Source organism: Pan paniscus, chromosome 8, assembly GCF_029289425.2.
Source record: "Pan paniscus chromosome 8, NHGRI_mPanPan1-v2.0_pri, whole genome shotgun sequence".
Lineage (NCBI taxonomy): Eukaryota > Metazoa > Chordata > Mammalia > Primates > Hominidae > Pan > Pan paniscus.
The window spans coordinates 2,145,580-2,170,628 of NC_073257.2; positions in this window are offsets into that span (position 1 = coordinate 2,145,580).

A 25,049-nucleotide genomic window follows, 5' to 3' on the forward strand; every position below is an offset into this window, starting at 1 on the left:
TTCCACACGGGACTTCGGAGTTTCTGAGTTAACCAGAATCACCCACCTTAACATCTGTCAGTTTATACCCCAAGTCCTGACCAGTGCCCCCTACCTGCTATGCCTCAAGTTTTCAATAGAGCATAAAATCAGAAATGAAAGATGAAACATCATAGCCAATATCACAGAAATACAAAGGATCCTAAGAAACTGCTAGGTATAATTACACACTAACTAATTGGATCATCTAGAAGAAATGGATAAATTCCCAGACACATAAAACCTACCAAGATTGACTCATGAAGAAATTTAAAAATCTGAACAGACTAATAGCAAGCAAGGAGGTTGAATCCGTAAGAAAATGTCTCCTATCAATGAAAAACCCAAAACCAGATGGCTTCCCAGATTAATTCTACCAAATATTTTAAGAAGAACTAATACCAGTCCTTCTCAAACTCTTCCAAAAAGCTGCAGCGGAGGGAATACTTCCAAACTCATCTTACAGGGCCAGCATTACCCTGACTCCAAAGCCAGACAAGAACACTACAAGAAAGGAAAATGACAGGCCAATATCCTTGATCTACATAGATGCAAAAATCCTCAACAAAATCCTAGCAAACCAAATTCAATAGCACATTGAAAGAATCATTCACCATGATCATGTCATGGTTCAACATAAGCAAATCAATACATATAATATACCATATTAGAAAAATAAAGGATAGAAACTATATGGCCATCACAATAGATATAGAAAAAGCTTTTGACAAAATTTGAAACCCTTTCATGTTGAAAAAAAAAACACCCAACAGATCACGTATTGAGGGACTGTATCCCAACAAAATAAAGGCCATATATGACAAACCCATAGCTAACACCATAATCAATGGTGAAAAGTTGAAACTTTTCCTCTACCATCAGGAACAAGACAAGGATGCCCACAGACACCACTTCTCAGGGTAATTAGGCAAAGGAAAGAAATAAAAGGCATCCGAATAGGAAAGGAAGAAGTGAAAATGTCTCTACTGACGGCATGATCTTGTTATATATAGAAAACCCTACAAACTTCACTAAAGAAAGGTTAGAACTCAACACAAAGAAGGGAACAATAGACACTGGGGGACTCCAAAGGTGGGAGGGAAGGATGGTGGGAGCAAGGGTTGAAAAACTACCTATAGATTACTTTGCTCACTACTTGGGTGGTGGGATCATTAGAAGCCCAAACCTCAGCACCATGCAATATACCTGTTTAAGAAACCTGTACATCTACCCTCCTGACTCTAAAATGAAACATACAATATTTAAAAAACAAAAACAAATAAATAAAATTTGAAAACTGTTAGAACTGAACTGATAGGTGAAATCAGTAAAGTTGTAGGATACAAAATCAACATATAGAGCCTTGAACACAGCAACATCCAGCTGTCTGACACGAAAGTCTCAGGGGCAATAAAACCTCTATATGAACTCAGAAACAATGAGCTAAGTTGTGTTTATGTCTGAAAGGATGTTAAGAACTTCATTCATGTTACATCAGAGCCAAACAGAAAGAACCAGCAGGAAACCTGTACCCAGAAACAGAAATGACAAGATGAAGGGAAAGCAGAGGTAAGTGCTTACCTTAGAAAGGGCAAGTGATTAGCTCAATATGCAATACAATGTTTGCTCCTGAGCCAAACATTTGTACAATAATTTGGATATTACTTGCACAACCAGAAAAATCAGCCACTCATTAGGAAAATGTGTTTCTGCATAAGTCTTAGGACTCAGCTATCTATAATAACATGAAAAGACAATATTTTCATCCAAAATGAGTATTTTTGTTTGTCTTGGCTTGTTATTCTAACGTCAACAGCCTCTAAATAAACTGTTGAAGTACATGATATAACCACCTCTTTCTCCATCTTTCCCATTGCTCCCATAGGGTTTCAGTTGTGCAATTTCACCATTAGCAAAGCTTTTTGCTGAAATCTGGCTTTTCAAAGGGAGAGTATCCAGAAACAGAAGATGCTGATCTGGGAGCCTCTTCCTAATAGAACTGCTGCTTCAGTTTAACTTGAAAAAGCCCACACCCAGTTCCTAATGACAAACATCTGAACACCGGGTCTTCCCATGAGCAAGACCATGCTATGCCTCCTGCTCGCTCTGTTCTATAAGCATCCCACTGATTGCTCCCTGTGAAGAGGAGCCTGCCAGGGGAGCAGCATTCCACCAGACCCTGATTTAGCAAGATATTTCCGTATCATTCCCCCAACCAGCTGGAAGTCCTCCACTGCTCTTGTGTAAAAATCTAACTCATCTCGCTGAATTTCCTGATTTAAAAGTCTAATTCATTTCACCAAAAGTGTGACAGAAGGAAACCAAGTACACCATCTCTCTCTTACCAAACCAAAGCTATTGCATGTGCATTCTGGGGGAAAAACATGGTCCAAATATGTTATGGAGGGGGTGCCAGCCCAGTGTCATCCTCTTACTATTGCCATAGGATCTTGGCTGATGGCATCAGAGGAAAAACAAGTTTATCGATTACTTTCAACCATTAAGCTCACTCCTCCATGAAAACTAAGTCACAAGTCCAATGTCTCTTATTAAAATAAGCACTGCAAAATATAAAGGAGTCACAGTTTTAAAATGGGACACACGTTCTCTAAGCGGTGAACCACGATAGAGGTGCACTGTTTACATTGTATAAAGTCCACTGGAGCCAGGGTTAGGAAGCGCATCTGTTCTTTGGTGTTCTGGGATGAAGGAGAAAGGAAAATGTGCTGCCAGAAGTGAGTGGGAAGGAGCCCATGAGATAAAGGAAGTAAATCCATTTGCTGATTGCAATAATAATGGTAATACACGAAGCTATACATACATACATACATACATACATACATACATGCAAATTTTCACATTTTTTTTTAAAAAAGAACTTAAGGCTTCCACTCATGTAATCAGCCCTTATGAACTCTCCTGATTAGCTGCAAGGAAAATCTTCCTTTCTCCTCTTTCTTGCACCATCCTGGGCTCCCTTTTGACTTGTTTTTTTTTTTTTTTTTAACTTATAAACGATCAGCTCATATTCTGAAGTTTGTAGTCCCCTCCCGCCCCCTCTCTCTCTATACGGCTCATTTACATTGGCAGCTGTCGTGCTGCTGGGCATCCTCAAACCCACAAGTTTCCCTTTAATGTTTGAGCAGACAAACATGATCATGCACTAGGCATCACTGTGCCACTCAAAATGCTTTTTTGTTTTTTTTATTGCATCTGAGAGAAATCTCAAGGTTGCAAACCTGGAGTCAGAATTGTCTCCCTGTGTCTCAGTGGGAAGAGTATCGTGTGAAGAAACAAGTTGATTCTACTAATCAAAAGGAATTTTTTTTTTGATATCAGGTCATCCTCTGAATGAATTTATATTACCGAGTGGAGGGTCACATGAATAAAATGGTCAAACACCACCACCTAGAGCAAGAGCTGAGAAGTGCAGCGGAGCTGGACTGTGTCAGGAAAGAAAAGCAAGCTGGGGCCTGGCTCAGCGCTCTCCCCTCTGCTCCTGTCTGCACGGAAAGATTAGGATGACAGTGGCAGGAAGCCTGTGCACCTAGTATGCATCACTTGAAGGGAACACACAGATTCCAGTAAACAGTTGGAAGGAAATGTTAATACCAGGCTCTGCTAAACAATATGAAATGACTCCTAGATGAGACAAGCGACTTTCATCAAAGTTTCCTGATACCTGAAAAGACAGCCCAGGGGATCCTGCACTACATGTGGTGTATGTAAATTAAGCGGGTTTTTTTCCCCTTTGTAATCAAGGCTCATACTAAAACAAAATCACACTTTAGAAACGGCCTATTTCAACTTGTAACTAGCTTGCTTTCAGGGGCTCCAGGTCAAAAAGAAATAGAGCACAAAGACGCTTTCTCCTTAGGGATCATACACAAATTCACTCTGTCCGTTTCTTTCCCACATGGAGCAACAAAGCCGTCAGACCTCTCCATCCACCCATCGGGTCCTTCCTGATTAAAGTGAGATAAATCACAGCCCTCTCTGTCCAGATGGCAGGCGACAAGAGGGGGATGCTTGCCTCAAGAAGTCCTCCCCATCCCTCTGCATTCATGCAATCGCGAGCGGAGAGATGCAAGATATTACGGATGCATTTTAATTCCCCAGACCCTGCAATTAAAAATGGAAATTTTTTGGCCATGCATGTTGGCTCACGCCTGTAATCCCAGCACTTTCAGAGGCCGAGGTCGGCGGATCACCTGGGGTCAGGAGTTCGAGACCAGCCTGGCCAACATGGTGAAACCCTGTCTCTACTAAAAATACAAAAATTAGCTAGGAATGGTGGTAGGCGCCTGTAGTCCCAGCTACTCGGGAGGATGAGGCAGGAGAATCACTTGAACCCGGGAGGCAAAGTTTGCAGTGAGCCAAGATCGCACCACTGCAATCCACTCTGGGTGACAAAGGAAGACTTCACCTCAAAAAATGTTTTTAAAAAATGGAAGTGTTGTTCTTTCATTTGTAAATGTGTTTTGGTAAAAGAGGGGCAGTTTAAGCAACCCTTTCTATTGTCTACATTGTTAAAATTCATCCGACATGGACTCTTGACTCCGTTTTGCCTGGGCAGACCCAATTCAAGCATTTACAACAGCTATAACCTCCTCAAATCAAAAAGAGGAATCAGCATTATTGCTAAGTTCAAATAAGGTCTTGTTTTATTTCATTTTTATTTTTGAATGCAGCCATTCCTCCATGTGCTGTCATCAGGTAAGATTGTCAGTCCTGATTAGGTAAAGGTATTATTACAAAATGCAATTCTTAAACATTCAGTGTCTAACTACACTTTTAATAAGCCTTTCCCCCTCCCCTATGTATTCTCCCTTAGACAACCCTTCTCAAATTTAAAATCACAGAAACTAAAATATGATGCCTAAAGAGAGCCTAGCCACTACCCAGTCCTCTAATTTGATGAGTGGGAGTACTGAAGCCCAGAGGAGGTCAAGTAATTTGTTCCCAATGTCTTAGAGAAGAAGAAAATGACCAGCTGGGAAATCCCACTCATGTCAAGGCAGAGGCACAGGGCCACAGACTGTGGTTGAATTGTGCCACACTCCTACATCCTTCTTTAGGAATCACAGAACATTCCTGTGTTGAGTCGGAATCACTGACTTCCTTTTCAGGCTGATTGAGTTCTGTCCTTATGGGCTGCGACAAGAAGTTTTGGTATTATGCTACACCAAGACCATTTATCTAGTTCAAGAAATGAGCACAGTCCTTAGAGCCCAGCAACTTTCTCCATGTCCAGTAAATGTAGCTTCTCCATTAGAAGCTGTCAGAATGGAGCCTTCTGGCTCATCTTGATTTTGATTTCTGCAAGAATGAATGGTTGTGCTAAGACAGCTTTCCTAGCTGATAGAGAGAGAAACTTTTTTCTCATAATCTATAAAAAAATTAAATTAGAACTTTTTTCTCATAATCTGTGAAAAAATATTAAATTAAATCTGGCTCATCTTGATTTTGATTTGTGCAAGAATGAATAGTTGTGCTAACACAGCTTTCCTAGCTGATAGTGAGCAAAACTTTTTTCTCATAATCTATAAAAAAATTAAATTAGAAGCATAGAGTTTATTTCATGACTTTTATCTTCCTGCAATTTTCTTGTGGGCATAAATGATTCGTTTTTATCCTGCCTGCCCCCCAATCCCTTTTCCAAGAGACTAAAAGAGTATCTAGTGCAAAGTAGAGACTCAAATATTTTTAATAAACAGTGATCCCAGCCACCCAGTGCATGTTGCCAAATGCCAACCCCATAAATGATCAAACACATCATCTCATTCAGCCAATCAAAATCAAGTGCTACCTATTTTTTAAGTTTTCATAGCCCTTGGGCATCTGCTTTCTCAGCATTTCCCAAACTTGAGTCATTCTCATCCTGCCTTCCTAATTTTGCTCTGTCAATTACCTCTACTATTATTTATTTCATATATTTTTAAATAGCCCCACTTTTGAAACTTAAATACATGCCTTTTAAAAGGAAGCTTTCTTACTACTATACATCAAAAGCCATTATTACTTGTTCTAAGTACACATAACAACATGTTCACAACTATTAAAATTTACTAATGTGCATCCACATACTCTCTAAATTCATGGAGCATCTGCACACACTTTAAGAAACAATTCTGCATTACTCACTCAATTTTCTTGACATCCTTCTGAGGCAGGACAAACCTTGGGCTCAAAGAATTGAGGCAGGAGTCCAAGCAAGTTGCCAGCCACATAAAGGCAAACCTTGGCTCGGAAGTCAGGACTACCAGCCCCTAGGTTATGGTTCATGCTCTTTCCTCTGCTCTCCAGAACCTCCTATCTCCAAGTGTAGCTAGCAGCCCAGATGCAGCAGCATCCTCTAGAGACTTGTTAAAAATGCAGAAGCTCAGGCTCCACCCCAGGCCTATGCAGACTGAATCTGCATTTTAACAAGGTCCAGGTAATTCACGTGCACATTAACTTTGAAAAGGCCTGGTCTAGATCAGCGGTTCTCTAACTTAGCAGCACATTAGAACCATCTGTAGAGACTTTAAAAATACCAGTGCCTGGGCTTCACCTCCCAGAGAATCTGACTTAAGTGTCTGGGGTTTGCCCTGAGTCTAGGTATTTTTAAAAACTCCTCAGCTTATACAAAGCTGGCAGGGCCGGGCACAGTGGCTCATGCATATAATCCCAGCAGTTTGTGAGGCCAAAGTGGGCAGATTGCTTGAGTCCAGGAGTTTGAGATTAGCCTGGGCTAAAACCCCATCCCTACAAAAAAAAAATACAAAAAGTAGTTGGGCATGGTGGTGGCACATACCTGTAGTCCCGGCTACTCAGGAGGCTGAGTCCTCACTTCAACCCAGGAGGTCACGGTCTGGTCAACAGAGCAAGACCCTGTATCAAAACAAACAAACAAGCAAACAAAAATGCTAGCAGCTTACCAGCTAGGGAGGCCTGTAGAGCCAAGTTTTCCAAATGGGGCTACATTAGTTGTTCCAGAACTTTAGCTGCATCAAAACCACCTGGATGGCTTGTTCAGCTACAGAGGGTCTGGCCATGCCCCTAGAGTTTCCAGCTGAGGGTCTGGAATGAGGCCCGATGATTTGCATTTCTAACAATCTCCAGGTGATGCTGATGCTGTGGGTCCAGGGACCACATTTTGAGAATCTATGCTAAATGAATCGGAGAAGACCAAAGCTCAAACTTATTCCAAGAACTTTTCAAGGCCCACCTGCAAGTTGTAGTGGAAGTAAGCATCTAAGGGTGCAAAAAAGTTTCACTGTAGACTAAGGCCTTTTACCTGAGCTCTCAAATGTTCACATTTCTCTTATCAACCTAAATAACAAACAGAGAGAGGCTCTCCACAAGAAAAAGATATTCGTTTGGAAACAGAGCCTTGCAATAGAAATAGGCAAGCCAGAGTAAACTATATGCATATTCACGGAGGTAAAGGAAGACAAAAGAAAAAATGAGGAAGATTATATGATCATTTGGAGATGATTATCCTTGGCTACAAAGATCAATAACAAAGGTGATGCCAGGCCCAGGTTGGACAGGCAGTTGTTGGGCAAATATCCTTCAGAAGCATTGTTGTGTGCAAAGTTGCAATGGGCTTTGTGCAAGGTTGTGTTTTTTGCAGACTTCTGTGATAAGTTTTTGTTATCAGGCATACAAGCCCAAGAATCCTTTTTTGCATGGTCTTCCATGGCTCTATTTGTCAGGGTTTGGTTAGGGGAGGGGTATTTTTAACACTCTCAATGTAAAAAATGCCATAAGGTAGGTACCCCAATTACTAGTTTCGTCTTGATAAAATTAATTTTCATAAAATCTCAGAAAACGTGGAAATATCTAAACCGTTTTCTGTATAAACATGGAAATATCTACACTGCTATTTCTGTAAATGTGTAAACAGATTCAATGCTATCTGTATAAATATGGAAATATTTACACTGCCGTCTCTATAAACATGGAAATATCTACACCGCTATCTCTATAAACATGGAAATATTTACACCGCTATCTCTATAAATGTCTGAATATCTACACCGCTATCTCTATAAACGTGCAAACATTTACACAGCTATCTCTATAAACATGGAAATATCTACACAGCTATCTCTATAAACATGGAAATATCTACACCACTATCTCAATAAACATGAAAATATTTACAACGCTATCTGTATAAACATGGAAATACTTACACCGCTATCTGTATAAACATGGAAATATTTACACCGCTATCTCTATAAACATGGAAATATCTACACCGCTATCTCTATAAACATGGAAATACCTACAGCACTGTCTGTATAAACATGAAAATATCAACACCGCTATCTCTATAAACATAGAAATATCTACACCGCTGTCTGTATAAACATGGAAATAAGTACAGCGCCATCTGTATAAACATGGAAATATCTACACCGCTGTCTCTATAAACATGGAAATATCTACAATGCTATCTGTATAAACATGGAAATATCTACACCGCTGTCTCTAAAAACATGGAAATATCTACACCGCTGTCTCTATAAACATGCAAATATCTACACCGCTGTCTCCACAAACTTGGAAATATCTACATGGCTATCTCTATAAACGTGGAAATATCTACACCACTGTCTCTATAAACATGGAAATATCTACACCGCTATCTCTATAAACGTGGAAATATCTATACCGGTGTCACTGCAAACATGGAAATATCTGCACCGCTATCTGTAAAAACTGGGAAATATCTACACCGCTATTTCTATAATCGTGGAAATATCTACACCGCTATCAGCATAAACGTGGAAAATCTACACCGCTGTATGTATAAACATGGAAATATCTACACTGCTATCTCTATAAACGTGGAAATATCTACACCGCTATCTGTATAAATATGGAAATATCTACTCCGCTGTCACTGTAAACGTGGAAATATCTACACCACTTTCTGTGTAAACATGGAAATATCTACACCGCTATCTCTGTAAATGTGTAAACCTTTAAACCGTTATCTGTATAAACATGGAAATAATTACACCGCAATCTCTATAAACATGGAAATATCTACACTGCCATCAGTATAAAGATGGAAAAATCTAAACCGAGAACTGTATAAACATGGAAATATCTACACCGGTATCTGTATAAATATGGAAATACCAACACCGGTCTCTGTATAAACATGGAAATATCTACAATGCTATCTCTATAATCATGGAAATATCCACACCGCTATCTGTATAAACACGGAAATCTACACCACTATCTGTATAAACATGGAAATATCCACACCGCTATCTGTATAAACATGGAAATATCTACACCGCTATCTCTATAGACAGGGAAATATCTACACCACTATCTCTATAAACTTGGCAATATCTACACCTCCATCTCTATAAACATGGAAATATCTCCAACGCTATCTGTATAAACATGGAAATATCTCCACCACTATCTGTATAAACATGGAAATATCTCCACCGCTATCTGTATAAACATGGAAATATCGACACCGCTTTCTGTATAAACATGGAAATATCTACACCGCCATCTCTGAAAACATGGAAATATCTCCAACGCTATCTGTATAAATATGGAAATATATACACCGCAATCTGTAAACATGGAAATAACTTCAACTCTATTTGTATTAACATGGAAATATCTACACTGCCGTCTGTATAAACATGGAAATAGCCACAGCGCAATCTGTATAAACATGGAAATATCTACACCGCCATCTGAATAAACATGGAAATATCTACACGGCTATCTGTATAAATATGGAAATACCTACACCGATATCTCTATAAACATGGAAATGTCTACACCGCTATCTGTATAAACATGGAAATATCTACATGGTTATCTCTATAAACATGGAAATATCTACACCGCCATCTGTATAAATATCGAAATACCTACAAAGCTATCTCTATAGACATAGAAATGTCTACACCGATATCTGCATAAACATGGAAATATCTACATGGCTATCTTTATAAACATGGAAATACCTACACCGCCATCTCAACAAACATGGAAATACCTACACAGTCATCTGCATAAACATGGAAATAACTACACCATTATCTGTATAAACATGGAAATATCTACACTGCCAACTGCATAAACATGGAAATATCTACACAGACATCTCTATAAACATGGAAATATCTACATCATTATCTGTATAAACATGGAAATAGCCAAACCGATATCTATATAAACATGGAAATACCTACACCGCCATCTGTAAAAACATGGAAATATCTACGCTGTCATCTCTATAAACAAGGAAATACCTACATCTCCATCTGTGTAAACATGGAAATATTTACACTGCCCTCTGTATACACATGGAAATATCCACACAGCCATCTGTATAAACATGGAAATATCTGCACCGCCATCTATAAAAACATCGAAATATCTACACAGTCTTCTGTATAAACATGGAAATATCTGCACCGCCATCTGTGTAAACATGGAAATATCTACAATGCCATTTGTATACACGTGGATATGTCCACACAGCCATCTGTATAAACACGGAAATATCTACACCGCTATCTCTATAAACATGGAAATATCTACACCGCCATCTGTAAAAACATGGAAATATCTACACAGTCATCTGTATAAACATGGAAATAACTACAACTCCATCTGTGTAAACATGGAAATATCTACACTGCCATATGTATACACATGGAAATATCCACACAGCCATCTGTATAAACATGGAAATATCTGCACCGCCATCTATAAAAACATCGAAATATCTACACAGTCTTCTGTATAAACATGGAAAAACCTACACCTACATCTGTGTAAACATGGAAATATCTACAATGCCATTTGTATACACATGGATATGTCCACACAGCCATCTGTATAAACACGGAAATATCTACACCGCTATCTCTATAAACATGGAAATATCTACATCAATATTTGTATAATCCTGGAAATAACTATACTGCCATCTGTATAAACATGGAAGTAGCCACACCGCTATCTGTATAAACATGGAAATATCTACATCACCTTCTGAATAAACATCGAAATATCTACACTGCTATCTGTATAAATATGGAAATAACAACACCGCCATCTCTATAAACAAGGAAATAGCAACACTGCCATCTGTATACACATGGAAATATCTAAACAGCAATCTGTATAAACATGGAAATATCTACACCGCTATCTCTATAAACATGGAAATACGTACAATGCTATCTGTATAAACATGGAAATACCTACACCGCCATCTGTATAAACATGGAAATATCTACACCACTATCTGTATAAACATGGAAATATCTACACCGCCATCTGTATAAACTTGGAAATATCTACACTGCCCTCTCTATAAACATGGAACTATCTCCAACGCTATCTGTATAAACATGGAAATATCTCCATCGCTATTTGTATAAACATGGAGATATGTACAATGCTATCTGTATAAACATGGAAATATCTACAACGCTGTCTGTATTAACATGGAAATATCTACGCCGCTATCCGTAGAAACATGGAAATATCTAAATCGTTATATGTATAAACATGGAAATATCTCGATGGCTATCTCTATAAACATGGAAATATCTCCACCGATATCTGTATGAACATGGAAATATCTACATCGCTATATGTACAAACATGGAAATATCTCCACCGCTATCCCTATAAACATGGAATTATCTACACCACTATCTGTATAAACATGGAAATATCTACGCCGCTATCTGTATAAACATGGAAATATCTACACCGCTATCTGCAGAAACATGGAAATATATAAATCGTTATATGTATAAACATGGAAATATCTCGACGGCTATCTCTATAAACATGGAAATATCTCCACCGCTATCTATATAAACATGGAAATATCTACACCGCTATCTTTATAAACATGGAAATATCTACACCACTATCTGTAAAAACATGAAAATATCTACACTGCCCACTGTAAACATGGAACCAGCCACAGCGCTATGTGTAAACCTGGAAATATCTACACCGCCATCTGAATTAACATGGAATTATCTACACTGCTATCTGTATAAATAAGGAAATATCTACACTGCTATCTCTATAAACATGGAAATAACTCCACCGCTATCTGTATAAACATGGAAATAACTGCACCGCAGTCTGTATAAACATGGAAATACCTACATCGCTATCTGCATAAACTTGGAAATATCTACACCCCCATCTGTATAAACATGGAAATATCTCCACCACTATCTGTATAAACATGGAAATATCTCCAGCGGTATCTGTATAAACATGGAAATATCTACACCGCTATCTGTATAAACATGGAAATATCTACATCGCTTTCTGTATAAACATTGAAGTGGACACACCGCTACCTGTATAAACATGTAAATATCTACACCGCCATCTGTAAAAACATGGAAATACCTACACAGTCATCTGAATAAACATGGAAATATCTACGCCTCCGTCTGTATATACATGGAAATAGCCACACCGCTATCTGTATAAACATGGAAATATCTACACCGCCATCTGTAAAAACATGGAAATATCTACACAGTCATCTGTATAAACATGGAAATACCTACACCTCCATCTGTGTAAACATGGAAATATCTACACTGCCATATGTATACACATGGAAATATCCACACAGCCATCTGTATAAACATGGAAATATCTGCACCGCCATCTATAAAAACATCGAAATATCTACACAGTCTTCTGTATAAACATGGAAATACCTACACCTACATCTGTGTAAACATGGAAATATCTACAATGCCATTTGTATACACATGGATATGTCCACACAGCCATCTGTATAAACACGGATATATCTACACCGCTATCTCTATAAACATGGAAATATCTACATCGATATTTGTATAATCCTGGAAATAACTATACTGCCATCTGTATAAACATGGAAATATCTACATCGATATTTGTATAATCCTGGAAATAACTATACTGCCATCTGTATAAACATGGAAGTAGCCACACCGCTATCTGTATAAACATGGAAATATCTACACCACCATTTGAATAAACATCAAAATATCTACACGGCTATCTGTATAAATACGGAAATATCTACAACACCATCTCTATAAACATGAAAATATCTCCAACGCTATCTTCATAAACATGGAAATATCTCCACCGCTATCTGTATAAACATGGAAATATCTACACCGTTATCTCTGTAAACATGGAAATATCTACACCGCTATATGTATAAATGAGGAAATAACTACACCGCTATCTGTATAAACATGGAAATATCTACAGCACGATCTGTATAAGCATCGCAATAACTACACCGCTATCTGTATGAACATGGAAATATCTATACCGCTATCTGTATAAACATGGAAATATCTACACCGCTATCTGTATAAATATGGAAATATCTACAACGCCATCTCTATAAACATGGAAATGTCTACACCACTATCTGTATAAACATGGAAATATCTACATGGCTGTCTCTATAAACATGGAAATATCTTCACCGCCATCTATATAAACATGGAAATAACTACACAGTCATCTGTATAAACCTGGAAATATCTACACCACAATCTGTATAAACATGAAAATGTCTACACAGCCATCTCTAAACATGGAAATATCTACACTGCTATCTGTATAAACGTGGAAATAGCCACACCGCTATCTGTATAAACATGGAAATATCTACATTGCCATCTGTAAAAACATGGAAATATCTACACAGTCATCTGTGTAAACATGGAAATACCTACTCCTCCATCTGTATAAACATGGAAATAGCCACACAGGTATCTGTATAAACATGGAAATATCTCCACCGCTATCTGTATAAACATGGAAATATCTCCACCTCTATCTGTATAAACATGGAAATAGTGACACCGCTATCTGTATAAATATGGAAATATCTACAGCGCTATCTCTATAAACATGGAAATGTCTACACCGCTATCTGTATAAACATGGAAATATCTACATGGCAGTCTCTATAAACATGGAAATATCTTCACCGCCATCTGTATAAACATGGAAGTAACTACACAGTCATCTGTATAAACCTGGAAATATCTACAACACTATCTGTATAAACATGAAAATATCTACACTACCATCTGTATAAACATGTAAATATCTACACAGCTATCTCTATATACATGGAAATATCTACACCACTATCTGTATAAACATGGAAATAGCCACACCGCAATCTGTATAAACATGGAAATATATACACCACCAACTGTAAAAACATGGAAATATCTACACAGTCATCTGTCTGAACATGGAAATATCTACACCTCCATCTGTATAAACATGGAAATATCTACACTGCCATTTGTATACACATGGAAATATCTACACAGCCATCTGTATAAACATGGAAATATCTACACCGCTATCTCTATAAACATGGAAATACCTACACCGCAGTCTGTATAAACATGGAAATACTTACACCATTATCGGTCTAAAATTGGAAATATCTACACTGACATCTGTGTAAATGTGTAAATATCTACACAGCCATCTCTATAAACATGGAAATATCTACACCGCTATCTGTATAAACATGGAAATAACCACACAGCTATCTGTATAAACATGGAAATATATACACTACTATCTCTGTAAACATGGAAATATCTCCACCGCTATCTGTATAAACATGAAAATATTTACACCGCTATCTCTATAAACATGGAAATACCTACACCACAATCTGTATAAACATGGAAATATCTACCACCCTATCTGTATAAACATGGAAATATCTACAGCGAAATCTGTATAAACATGGAAATATCTACACCACTATCTGTATAAACATGGAAATATCTACATCGCTATCAGTATATACATGGAAATACATCCACCGCCTTCTCTATAAACATGGAAATATCTACACCGCAATCTTTATAAACATAGAAATATCTACACCGTGATATGTATAAACATGGAAATATCTACAACACTATCTGTGAAAACATGGAAATATCTACACAGCTATCTGTGTAAACATGGAAATTTCTAACCCGCTATCTGTGTAAAGATGGAAATATGTACACCGCAATCTGTGAAAATTTGGAAATATCTACACCGCTATCTCTGAAAACCTGGAATTATCTAATCCGCTATCTGTATAAATGTGGAAATATCTACACCGCTATCTGTATAAACATGGAAATATCACCAGCACGATCTGTATAAACATGGAAATATCTACACCACTATCTGTATGAACATGGAAATATCTATACCGCTATCTGTATAAACACGGAAATATCTACACCGCTATCTGTACAAATATGGAAATATCTTCAACGCCGTCTCTATAAACATGGAAATATCTACACCGCCATCTGTATAAACATGGAAGTAACTAACCAGTCATCTGTATAAACATGGAAATATCTACACCGCAATCTGTAGAAACATGGAAATATCTGCACCGCCATCTACATAAACATGGAAATGTCCACAGCGCTTTCTCTATAAACATGGAAATGCCTTCACCGCTACCTCAATAAACATGGAAATATCTACAACGATATCTCTATAAACATGGAAATATCTACACCGCTATCTCTATAAACATGGAAATACCTACACCACAATCTGTATAAACATGGAAATATCTACCACCCTATGTATATAAACATGGAAATATTTACACCAATATCTGTATAAACAGGGAAATATCTTCAACACTACCTGTATAAACATGGAAATATCTACATCATTATCAGTATATACATGGAAATACCTCCACCGCTATCTCTATAAACATGGAAATATCTACACCGCTATCTTTATAAACATGGAAATATCTACACCGTTATCTGTATAAACATGGAAATATCTACAACACTATTTGTGAAAACATGGAAATATCTACACAGCTATCTGTGTAAACATGGAAATTTGTAACGCGCTATCTGTGTAAAGATGGAAATATGTACGCCGCAATCTGTGAAAATTTGGAAATATCTACTCCGCTAACTCAGTAAACATGGAATTATCTACACCGCTATCTGTATAAATGTGGAAATATCTACACCGCTATCTGTATAAACATGGAAATATCTACAGCACGATCTGTATAAACACGGAAATATCTACACCGCTATCTGTATAAATATGGAAATATCTACAACGCCATCTCTATAAACATGGAAATGTCTACACGGCTATCTGTATAAATATGGAAATATCTACATGGCTATCTCTATAAACATGGAAATATCTACACCGCCATCTGTATAAACATGGAAATAACTACACAGTCATCTGTATAAACATGGAAATATCTACACCGCTATCTGTATAAACATGGAAATATCTGCACCGCCATCTGCATAAACAAGGAAATATCCACACCGCTTTCTCTATAAACATGGAAATGCCTTCACCGCTACCTCTATAAACATGGAAATATCTACAAAGATATCTCTATAAACATGGAAATATCTACACCACTATCTGTATAAACATGGAAATATCTACACCGCTATCTGTATAAACTTGGAAATATATACATCGCTAACTGTATAAACACGGAAATATGTACATCGCTATCTGTATAAACATTGAAATATCTCCACCGCTATCTCTGTAAACCTGGAAATATCTACACCGCTATCTTTCAGAACATGGAAATATCTACACCGCTATCTGTGTAAACATGGAAATATCTACACCGCTATCTGTATAAACGTGGAAATATCTACAACGCCATCTCTATAAATATGAAAATATCTACACCGCCATCTCCATAAACATGGAAATATCTACACCACCATCTGGTTAAAAATGGAAATATCTACACCACTATCTGTATAAACATGGAAATATGTACACTGCCATCTGTATACAGATGAAAATATCCACACCGTCAGCTGTATAAACATGGAAATATCTACACCACTATCTGTATAAACATGGAAATACCAACAGCGCTATCTGTATAAACATGGAATTATCTACACCGATATCTCTATAAACATAGAAATATCTGCACTGCCATCTCTATAAACATGGAAATATCTACACCGCCATCTGCATGAACATGGAAATATCTACACGGCTATCTCTATAAATATGGAAATATTTAAACCGCCATCTGTATAAACGTTAAATATCTACACAGTCATCTGTATAAACATGGAAATATCTACACCGCAGTCTGTATCATCATGGAAATATCTACACCGCTATCTGTATAAACTTGGAAATATCTACACTGCCATCTGTATAAACATTGAAATATCTCCACCGCTATCTGTATAAACATGGAAATATCTCCACCGCTATCTGTACAAACATGGAAATACCTACACCGCTATCTGTATAAACATGGAAATATCGGCACCGCCATCTGCATAAACATGGAAATATCTACACCGCCATCTGTATAAACATGGAAATATCTACACTGCCATATGTATAAACATGGAAATATCTACAAAGCCATCTCTATAAACATGGAAATATCTACACTGCTATCTGTATGAACGTGGAAATAGCCACACCGATATCTCTATAAACATGGAAATATCTACAACGCCGTCTGTATTAACATGGAAATATCTACAAAGCCATCTCTATAAACATGGAAATATCTACACTGCTATCTGAATGAACGTGGAAATAGCCACACCGCTATCTGTATAAACATGGAAATATCTACAACGCCATCTGCAAATACATGAAAATATCTACACAGTCATCAGTATAAATAGGGAAATATCTACACCTTCGTCTGTATAAACATGGAAATATCTGCAAAGCCATCTGTATAAACATGGAAATATCTACACCGCTATCTCTATAAACATGGAAATACTTACACCACAATCTGTATAAACATGGAAGTATCTACCACCCTAACTGTATAAACATGGAAATATCTACACCGAAATCTGTATAAACAGGGAAATATCTACACCACTATCTGTATAAACATGGAAATATCTACATCGCTATCAGTATATTCATGGAAATACCTCCACCGATATCTCTATAAACATGGAAATATCTACAACGCTATCTTTATAAACATGGAAATATCTACACCGTTATCTGTATAAACATGGAAATATCTACAACACTATCTGTGAAAACATGGAAATATCTACACAGCTGTCTGTGTAAACATGGAAATTTGTAACCCGCTATCTGTGTAAAGATGGAAATATGTACGCCGCAATCTGTGAAAATTTGGAAATATCTACACCGCTATCTCTGTAAACATGGAATTATCTACACCGCTATCTGTATAAATGTGGAAATATCTGCACCGCTATCTGTATAAACATGGAAATATCTACAGCATGATCTGTATAAGCATGGAAATATCTACACCGCTATCTGTATGCACATGGAAATATCTATAATGCTATCTGTATAAACACGGAAATATCTACACCGCTATCTGTATAAATATGGAAATATCTACAACGCCATCTCTATAAACATGGAAATGTCTACACCGCTATCTGTATAAACATGGAAATATCTACATGTCTATCTCTACAAACATGGAAATATCTACACCGACATCTGTATAAACGTGGAAATAACTACACAGACATCTGTATAAACATGGAAATATCTACACCGTTATCTGTATAAACATGGAAATATCTGCACCGCCATCTGCATAAACATGGAAATATCCACACTGCTTTCTCTATAAACATGGAAATGCCTTCACCGCTACCTCTATAAACATGTGAATACCTACACCACAATCTGTATAAACATGGAAATATCTACACCAGTATCTGTATAAACATGGAAATATGTACACCGCTATCTGTATAAACTTGGAAATATATACATCGCTATCTGTATAAACATGGAAATATGTACATCGCTATCTGTATAAACATTGAAATATCTCCACCGCTATCTCTGTAAACATGGAAATATCTACACCGCTATCTTTCTGAACATGGAAATATCTACTCCGCTATCTGTATAAACATGGAAATATCTACATTGCTATCTGTATAAACGTGGAAATATCTACACCGCCATCTCTATAAACATGAAAATATCTACACCGCCATCTCCATAAACATGGAACTGTCTACACCGCCATCTGGTTAAAAATGGAAATATCTACACCACTATCTGTATAAACATGGAAATATCTACTCTGCCATCTGTATAAAGATGAAACTTTCTACACCGTCAGCTGTATAAACATGGAAATATCTACACCACTATCTCTATAAACATGGAAATACCAACACCGCTATCTCTATAAACATGGAAATATCTACACCGCTATCTGTATAAACATGGAAATATCTACACCACTATCTCTATAAACATGGAAATACCTACACCGCCATCTCTATAAACATGGAATTATCTACACCGATATCTCTATAAACATAGAAATATCTACACTGCCACCTCTATAAACATGGAAATATCTTCACCGCCATCTGCATGAACATGAAAATATCTACACGGCTATCTCTATAAATATGGAAATATTTAAACCGCCATTTGTATAAACGTTGAAATATCTACACAGTCATCTGTATAAACATGGAAATATCTACACCGCAGTCTGTATAAACATGTAAATATCTACACTGCTATCTGTATAAACTTGGAAATATCTACACTGCCATCTGTATAAACATTGAAATATCTCCACCGCTATCTGTATAAACATGGAAATACCTACACCACTATATCCTTAAATATGGAAATATCTACACTGCTATCTCTATATACATGGAAATATCTACACTGACATTTCCATAAACAAGGAAATATGTACACCGCCATCTGTATAAACATGGAAATATCTACACTGCCATCTCTATAAAGATGTAAATATCTACACCGCGAGCTGTGTAAACATGGAAATATCTACACCGTTATATGTATAAACATGGAAATACCAACACTGCTATCTGTATAATCTTGGAAATGTCTAAACAGCTATCTGTATAAACATGGAAATATCTACCCTGCTATCTCTATAAACATGGAAATACCTACACCGCTATCTGTGTAAAAAAGGAAATATCTACACCGCTATCTCTATAAACATGGAAATGTATTCACCGCCATCTCTATAAACATGGAAAAATCTACACCGCCATCTACATATAAAAGGAAGTATCTACACCGCCATCTCAATAAACGTGGAAATATCTACACCGTTATCTCTACAAACATGGAAATACCTACAACACTAACTGTGTAAACATGGAAATAACTACTCAGCTGTCTGTGTAAACATGCAAATATGTAAACCGTTATCTGTGTGAAGATGGAAATATCTACACGGCAATCTGTGCAAATATGGAAATATCTACAACTCTATCTCTGTAAACATGGAAGTAGCTACACTGCTATCTGTATAAACATGGAAATATCTACACTGCTATCTGTATAAACATGGAAATATCTACACCACGATCTGTATAAACATGGATATATCTACACCGCTATCTGTATAAACATGGAAACATCTACAGCGCTATCTGTATAAACATGGAAATATCTATAACGCCATCTATGTAAATATGGATATAAATTCACCGCTAACTCTATAAACATGGAAATGCCTACACCGCTATCTGTATAAACTTGGAAATATCTACATGGCTATTTCTATAAATGTGGAAATATCTACACCGCCATCTGTAAAAATATGGAAATATCTACACAGCCGTCTGTATAAACATGGAAATAACTACACCTCCATCTGCATAAACATGGAAATATCTACAATGCCATCTGTATACACATGGAAATATCTACAAAGCCATCTGTATATACATGGAAATATCTGCACCGCTATCTCTATAAACATGGAAATACCTACACCGCTATCTGTATAAACATGGAAATATCTACACTGCTATGTGCATGAACATGGAAATATATACAACGCCATCTGTATATACTTAGAAATATCTTCACCGCTACCTGTATAAACATGGATATATCTACACTGCCATCTGAATAAACATGGAATTATCCACACAGCTATCTGTATAAGGATGGAAATCTCTACACCACCATCTGAATAAACATGGAATTATCCACACATCTATCTGTATAAGGATGGAAATCTCTACACCGCTGTCTCTATAAACTTGGAAATATCTACACAGCTATCTGTATAAACATGGAAATACCTAAACCGCTATCTCTATAAACATGGAAATATCCACACCGCCATCTGTATAAACATGGAAATATGTACACAGTCATCTGTATAAACATGGAAATTACTTCACCGCTATGTGTATAAATATGGAAATATCTACACCGCTATCTGTATAAACATGGAAATATCTACACTGCCGTCAGTATAAACATGGAAATATCTACACAGCCATCTCTGTAAACATGGAAATATCTACACATCTATCTGTATAAACATGGAAGTATCTTCACCGCTATCTGTATAAACATGGAAACATCTACAAAACTATCTGTATAAATATGGAAATATCTACACCGCTATCTCTATAAACATGGAAATGTCTACACAGCTATCTGTATAAACATAGAAATATCTACACCACCTTCTGTAAAAACATGGAAATATCTACACAGTCATCTGTATAAACATGGAAATATCTACACCTCCATCTTTATAAACATGGAAATATCTACACTGCCATCTGAATACACATGGAAATATCTACACAGCCATCTGTATAAACCTGGAAATATATACAAAGCTATCTCTATGAACATGGAAATGCCTACACCGCTATCAGTATTAACATGGAAATATCTACACCGCCATCTGTATAAACATGGAAATATCTACACCGCCATCTCTATAAACATGGAAATATATCCACCGCTATCTCTATAAACATGGAAGTATCTCCACCGCAATCTGTATAAACATGGAAATATCTACACCGCTATCTGTATAAACATGGAAATATTTACATGGCTACCTCTATATACATGGAAATATCTACACCGCCATCTGTATAAACTTGGAAATAACAACACACTCGCTTCTATAAACATGGAAATATCTACACCACTATCTGTATAAACATGGAAATATCTACATTGCCATTTGCATAAACATGGAAATATCTACACAGCCATTTCTATAAACCTGGAAAAATCTACTTCGCTGTCTGTAGAAACATGGAAATAGCCACTCCGCTATTTGTATCAACATGGAAATATCTCCACCGCCATCTGTAAAAACATGGAAATATCTACACAGTCATCTGTATAAACATGGAAGTATCTGCACCTCCATCTGTATAAACATGGAAATACCTACACAGCCATCTGTATAGACCTGGAAATATCTACACAGCCATTTGTATAAACCTGGAAATGTCTACACCGCCATCTCTATAAACATGGAAATAATTACACCGCTATCTGTAGAAACATGAAAATATCTCCAACACTTTCTGTATAAACTTGGAAATAACTTCACCGCTATCTGTATAAACATGGAAATATCTACAAAGCAAACTGTAAAAACTTGTAAATATCTACACAGTCATCTGTATAAACATGGAAGTATCTACAACTCCAATTGTATAAACATGGAAATATCTGCACTGACATCTGTATACACATGGATATATATTCACAGACATCTGTACAAACCTGGAAATATCTACACCGCTATCTCTATGAACATGGAAATGCATTCACCGCTATCTGTATATACAAGGAAATATCTACACCGCTATCTGTATAAACATGGAAATATCTACACCGCCATCTGAATAAACATGGAAATATCTAAACGGCTATATGTATAACTATGGAAATATCAACACCGCTATCTCAATAAACATGGAAATATCTACACGGCTATCTGTATAAATATGGAAATACCTACACCGCTATCTCTATATACATGGAAATGTCTACACCGCTGTCTGTATAAACATGGAAATATCTACATTATCTCTATAAACATGGAAATATCTACACTGCCATCTGTATAAACATGGAAATATATACAGCACCATCTGTATAAACATGGAAATATCTACAAGGCTAACTCTATAAACATGGAAATGTCTACACCGCTATCTGTATAAATATGGAAATATCTACATGGGTAGCTCTATAAAAATGGAAATATCTACAACGCCATCTGTATAAACATGGAAATATCTATAAAGTCATCTGTAAAAAAATGGAAATATCTACACCACTATCTGTAAAAACATGGAAATATCTACACTGCTATCTGTATAAACATGGAAATATCTACACAGCCATCTCTATAAACATGGAAATAACTACACTGCTATCTGTATAAACATGGAAATAACTACACCGCTATCTCTATAAACATGCAAATGTTTACATCGCTATCTGCATAAACTTGGAAATATATACACCGCCATCTGTATAAACATGGAAATACCCCACCAATATCTGTATAAACATGGAAATAGATACATGGCTATCTCGATATACATGGAAATATCTACACCGCCATCTGTATAAACATGTTAATAGCTGCACAGTCATCTGTATAAACATGGAAATATCCTCACCACTATCTGTATAAACATGGAAATATCTACACAGCCATCTGTGTATTCATGGAATTGTCTACACAGCCATCTCTATAAACCTGGAAATATCTACATCGCTATCTGTGAAAACATGGAAATAGCCACACAGCTATCTGTATAAACATGGAAATACCTACACCGCCATCTATAAAAACATGGAAATATCTATACAGTCATCTGTATAAACGTGGAAATATCTACACCTCCATCTGTATATACATGGAAATACCTACACTGCCGTCTGTATACACATGGAAATATCTACACAGCCATCTGTATACACCTGGAAATATCTACACCTCTATCTCTATAAACATGGAAATAACTACACTACTATCTGTATAAACATGGAAATATCTACATCGCTATCTGTATAAACTTGCAAATATCTACACCGCCATCTCTATAGACATAGAAATATATCCACCGCTATCTTTGTAAACATGGAAATATCACCACCGCTATCTGTATAAACATGGAAATATCTCCACCGCTATCTGTATAAACATGGAAATATCTACACCGCTATCTGTATAAACACGGAAATATGTACATTGCAATCTGCATGAACATGGAAATATCTGCAATGCCATCTGTATAAACATGGAAATAGCCACACCGCTATCTGTATAAACATGGAAGTATCTACACCGCCATCTGAATAAACATGGAAATACCTACACGGCTATCTATGTAAATTTGGAAATATCTACAACGCTATCTCTATAAACATGGAAATATGTACACAGCTGTCTCTATAAACATGGAAATATCTACACCTCCATCAGTATAAACATGTTAATATCTACAATGCCATCTGTATACACATGGAAATATCTACACAGCCATCTTTATAAACATGGAAATATCTACACCGCTATCTCTATAAACATGGAAATACGTACTTCGCTATCTGTAGAAACATGGAAATATCCACACCGCTATCCGTATAAATTTGGAAATATTCACACCGTCATCATGATAAACCGGGAAATATCTTCACCACTATCTGTATAAACCTAGAAATATCTCCACCGCTATCTGTATAAACATGGAAATATCTCCACCGCTGTCTGTATAAACATGGAAATATCTACACCACTATCTGTATAAACCTGAAAATATCTACAACAGTATCTGTATAAACATGGAAATATCTACACTGTCATCTGAATAAACATGGAAATAACTTCACGGCTATCTGTATAAATATGGAAATACCTACACCGCTATCTCTATAAAACTGGAAATGTCTACACCGCTATCTGTATAAACATTTAAATATCTACGTGGCTATCTCTATAAACATGGAAATATCTACACCGTCATCAGTATAAATATGGAAATAACTACACTGCTATCTCTATAAACATAGAAACGTCTACACCGCTATCTGTATAAACATGGAAATATTTACAAGGCTATGTCTATAAACATGGAAATATCTAC